The 5,274-nt window shown below is 50.8% G+C and overlaps 1 long non-coding RNA gene across 2 annotated transcripts; it reads left to right on the forward strand.

Annotated features, from left to right (window-relative positions):
- Positions 1-1,986: 1,986 nt before the first annotated feature.
- Positions 1,987-5,056, forward strand: LOC119065047 (uncharacterized). 2 transcript variants are annotated; one of them, XR_008390603.1, is made up of 5 exons: positions 1,987-2,303; positions 2,471-2,614; positions 2,814-3,009; positions 3,488-3,671; positions 3,970-5,056. It is a non-coding gene; the product is annotated as an uncharacterized LOC119065047 (long non-coding RNA). The 2 variants fall into 2 exon arrangements; XR_008390604.1 differs by having other exon boundaries at positions 1,987-2,164.
- The last annotated feature ends 218 nt before the right edge of the window (positions 5,057-5,274 follow it).

Genomic DNA, 5,274 nt, shown 5'->3' on the forward strand with positions numbered 1-5,274 from the left:
ATGTATGCTGTGTTACACGTTTGATCTTTACAACAACCCAGTGACGAGGGTCTTTTATGGGGGAATCGCCGTGACAAGAGTGGGACTTGAAAGCAAGTCCCGCCAGCTGATGGCAGGAATGTGGGGAAACAACTAAGAAGCTGAGCTTTGTGTCACTTGTCTCCACGGGGGTCTTTACAATACCCGCCCCCCCAGACCTGAGGAGAGGAAAGCCAAGTGCAGCGAGTCTAAGTGCTTTGTAACCTGGAAAGCGCCATCCAAATGTTAATGGACTGTGACACCCTCAAGGGGAGCAGATCTTCTTTCTCCTTCATCTTTGTGTCCCAGGCACCCCATCAGTGGCTGGGGACACAATCAGCCCTCTGTTGATGTGGGAGTGGAATGACACAGCATGGTGGGCAGAGGGGACCTCCTCCTGGTCTGGATGGGGTAGGGGCTGGGAGGGGTGGCAGGGAAACCAGGTATCAGGGAGCAGACCACCCTGAGCAAAGAATGAGCCCACCCCCTGGCTGGTCTGGCTCAGTGGGTTGAGTGCTTTGAGTGCTAGCCTGAAAAGCAAAAGTTTACCAGTTCAATTCCCGGTCAGGGCACATGCCTGGGTTGTGCAGCCAAGTTCATGGTTGGGGCGTGAGAGAGGCAACCGATGGGTGTTTCTCTCACACATCAGTGTTTCTCTTCCTCTCTTTCTCCTTCCCTTCCCCTCCTCTAAAAGTAAATAAATAAAATCTTAAAAAAATAAAAATAAAACAGTGCTCTAGGCAGGTTCTGCTTGGGGGAGGGATATGGAGAGAAAACTGAGAGGAAAGTTCTAGATCTGAGATCCTTTGGGAAATCCTCAGAGACCACTTCAGGGACCCACATCAGGGGTCTTCTAGAGAGAGTCTGTCTCCTGCGGGGGGTAGTGGGGGGAAACAATCATTACTATTACCTTCCTTGAAGCTTCCTCTGCCCCCTGCCAAGAGGGATCTTCAATCCCAAGCACCCACCTTATCTGTAACTGTTTTATGGCACTAATTACATTCTGCCCTTGTTTCAGGCTTTTGCGGTCCTGTCTCTTACGTAACACAGTGCCCAGCGCCCGGCTAGTGCTCCACAGACAGACGTGAAGAAATACGGCGGGCGCAGGCCCGGAAGGGGACAAAGGGGCAGAGGAAAGTTAGCATGGCTTTCGTAACCTTTTGCCTCTCCCCTGCCATCCAATGTGGACCCCAGGCCCGGACACGACCCACTGGGGCATCGGCCGCGTTGCAGGAGGTGGGGGCGGGAAGGAGTGGACCGCGGTTCAGCCAGAAAGGGGGCTCCACCACCTCCAGGCCCGACCTGTCCTTAGCTGCAGAGGCAACCCGAGCGCGCCCTGCCCGCCTGGCAGGAAGCGCTCCTGCCTGCATCGCCTCTGCACAGCCATAATTGAGTTCCCTCTCCAGAGTGATTTGTGCGTCAAAAATATGCCAAGGCTGTAAATCAGGTGGTAGGAAGCACCGTCTCCGGTTTTCCTGCTCAACCAAAGGGAGACGGAATGTACTGCCACCAAATCTGGAAACCGCGTCTGGTGTCAGAGCAAGTTTTCCCAGGCGCTAGCACGGACCCGTGCTGGGGAGCGGGGCTCCTGGCTCTCCTTCCCCGGCCCGGCCGCCTGGTCCCTGGCTGGGGAGCTTGGCCGGTGGGGGACCTGAAAGCCAGGTGCCTAACAAGCCCTGGTGTTCAATAGCAGCTGCTGGAATCGCGCCTCGCGGGAGGCCTCGGAGGGGAATTTTCCACTGCTCGGTTCGAGTTAGCTCTCCCTGCCTGCTGCTGCGGTGACTGCCGCGGGCGAGGAGAGCCGGAAGGTGCAGGCTGCACCGGGCCCTCGGTCCAAGAGAGCTGCCGCTGGCCTACACGCGGGGCCGGAGCGGAGGGGGCGGCCCGCAGGAGGAGGGGCGGGGACCGAGGGCCAGCGAGCTTAGGGAGTAGGTTTTGTTTGTTTTCACTGTGCCCCAGATTGACCTTACTATTCCCTGACCCTGGAATGCTGGCGTGTGCAGCTGTGCTGCGGGCCAGGCCTCCTTCGGGGCTGGGAGGAGAGGATCCAGGCCCTGGATGCGAGAAAGCGGGGTCAGGAGTCAATGAGTCGCTCCCTGCCCGCATCCCTCCCTTTCTCCAGTTGTCTGAGAGATAGCCAGCGTGGGTGAGTGCTCGCTCGCTCTCTCCCTCCCCGCAGCCGCCCGCCCCTGCTCCTCCCCTCTCCGGAACCGCTGCCCCCTCAGCCCTGATGCCCTCTGGGTTCTGTTTTCATACCGCGTTGCGGATCCGGTCGTGGGAAGCAGGTAGGAAACCATGATTCTGGGGGTTAAATGAAGAATTATATTTAGTGCTCACAGAAAGCCAAATATTGGGTTAGCAGCCAGGAATGGAGAGGGAAAAAACCCAAAGCAAACAGCAGAGGAAAGAAATTCCTACCAAACAAGGTCCCTATTCATTCTTTCAACCCCAGGTGCAGGGGCCTGCAGGGCCGAGGCCCGCTAAGGCAAGCAGCCTGTCCCGTGTTCACGGCTACAGAGAGACGTGTGGACCCCCAGCTCAGAGCCTAGGCTGCCTGTGCACAGGGCCCAGGGGGCTTTCAGCCCACCTCACACAGGTCATCAGTATCTCTACTCACAACAGTACTAACAGCCCTTTGGGAGCCAAGGGTGGGACAGGGAGGGGGAGCCAAGTGAAATGTGCCTGGTCTGACCTTGAATAAGTGATTTAACCTCCCTGGGCCTTGTGCATGAAAGGCAGGGGCTGGATTATGATTTCACAGGTCCTAACATCCGATTATTCTGTTTCTGCCTAAGATACACAATAAGAAAAAGAGTGTGAGCAAGACCGTGACAGCGGGACACATCTGTTTCCTTAAGAGCTCAGGGTGAGGTGGAGAGAGAGAGAGAGTGATGTTTCAGCTTGTTCTCCACTCGCAGCTTCCTGTGCGAGGCTGTTCACAAAATAAACTTCTAGGATCTGCGCTGACTCCTCTAGGAACCCCGGACTCCGGTGAGGGGCTTCTGCCACCTGCTCAGGCTGCTACCAAGTCTGATGACAGGCTGGGCGGGGGGAGGGCTGCAACACCAGCCCCCTAACTGGGAAGCTGAGGAAACTAGAAGTTCAGGGAGAGATCGAGAGTGGGAGGAGGGAAAGGAGCAGAAACAAGAGACATGGCTGACCTCCTGATCAACTTGGGTGTAAGAAATAGAGTTTATGCTCCTGACCCCAAGATTCCTTTGTATTCAGCCACTGAATTCTCTAATTATCTGCCCCGGGGGGGGGTAGGGGGAGGTGGAGATCTACAGTAGGAAGCTGGATCCCAGGTAATAGAAGTCATTTAGAAGCACAAAATGCTAGTCGGGGAGTAAAGGACTGAAATCTGACCGACCGGAAGACTGGAATTCCTTGCTCATAGGTCTGTCTGTCATTCTCTACGGGTATCTATTTATGTCTCATGGTTTAACTCTCTCTGCTTTCCACCCCCTAGTTTTCTCAGAGACCCAATCTGGTACCCACACACCCTGAGGAATAGCATGTCCTACACTGATGGATGCCCACTCCAAAGAGCTGCAGCCTTTGGGTGGCCCCTGTCCCAGCTGCTGCCCTGTCCATCCTTGTCTCCCCAGGTCTGAGGCCTCATAAGCAGGGACTCAAAAACGTGCCTCTGTCAGGTGAGTCATGGGACCAGAACTTTGGGAGAGAACATGCAGAACCAGCCACTGGCACAATTGCAAAATAAAATGAATTCCCACAAACCGGCTCCTTCCCTCGCATTTCTTGTGCAACCTTAGGAGGTTGCACCACCTTCCACCAGTTTTCCAGGAACTAAACATCATCCTTGATATCCACCCAATCTGACACTTTCTATCTATCTCCCAAGTTGGTGTCCCCAATCTCACCAGCCTCACTATCACCTTCCCTTGTGGGCCCTTGGCAAGTCTCACCCAGATTATTGATATTTCTTCCCAGGTGGTCATTCTGGCTTCATATGGCTCTTCATCCTGACCTCTCCAGTTTAGTGAGAGAAGTATGTCCAACGCGCATATGCGCAGTTATTTTACTTACCCGCATGCCCGCATGCAATCATTCATCATCCATCCATCATCTAGAGGACGAAGTCTGAGTTTGTGAGTGTGTACATTCCTCCATTAGCCGCACCCAGCCTGTCCACTACCATTTCCCTGGTCTCCAGCCAGAACCGGTGACAGTTTCCTAAGCAGGTCCTGCTGCACTCCTGGTCAAGATGGAGTAGTGGAAGTGGAGCAGCCACTAGGAAGACATTAAAAATAGAACCACATTCCTCAAAACATTAAAAATAGAACCACTATCTGATTCAGTAATTCCACTTCTGGGTATTATAAGGGAACAAAATTGCTATCTTGAAAAGATAGCTGCACCCCATGTTCATTGCAACATTGTTCACAAGAGCCAAGATGTGGAAGTAACCTAAGTGTCCATCAGTGGACAAATTGATATAGAAGTTGTGCTGTCTATAGTCGATGGAATATTACTCAGCCATTAAAAGGAGGAAATGCTGCCATTTGTCACAACATGGGTGGACGCTGAGGGTATTATGCTAAGTGAAATAAGCCAGACAGAAAAACAAATACTGTATGATCTTATTTATATATGGAGTCTAAAAAAGCTGAACTCATAGATTCAGAGAACAGATTAGTTATTGCCAGAGGCAGGAAGAAATAAGTAAAGGGGGTAAAAGGTACAAATTTCCAGTTATCAGATAAATAAGTCTTGGAAATGTAATGTACTTTCTGGTGACTATAGTTAACGATACTGTATTATATATTCGAAAGTTGCTAAGAGAGTAAATCTTAAAAATTCTCATCAAAAGGAAAAAATTGTAACTACACATGGTGATAGATGTCAGCTAAACTTATTGTGGTGATTATTTTGCAATACATGCAACTATCAAATCATTATGTTGTATACCTAAAACTAATATAATGTTACATGTCAATTATATCTCAATTTAAAAAAGTGTTGAGTTCTCTATTCCAACCACAAAGCCATGATGAATAAAAAACATTTTAAAAGATAAGCCAATACACATAGTTGGACTCAAAAACAGGACTAATGTTGCTGTGAACCAGAAACAGAACAGAGAGTTGAACATCAAAGGTTTATTATCCTGAAAGGTATCTGGTGCAAATGATTTTAGAAACTCATTTTCTTGAATCTTTAAGGCACAAATAAACTCTCTTAAACAAATGTTTTCAATTCCTGTGGCAGTCGTCCTCCCAAGTCCTCCTTCTAATG

This window comes from Artibeus jamaicensis, unplaced genomic scaffold (genome assembly GCF_021234435.1).
Source record: "Artibeus jamaicensis isolate MK-2021 breed Jamaican fruit bat unplaced genomic scaffold, CSHL_Jam_final scaffold_833, whole genome shotgun sequence".
Taxonomy (NCBI): Eukaryota; Metazoa; Chordata; class Mammalia; order Chiroptera; family Phyllostomidae; genus Artibeus; species Artibeus jamaicensis.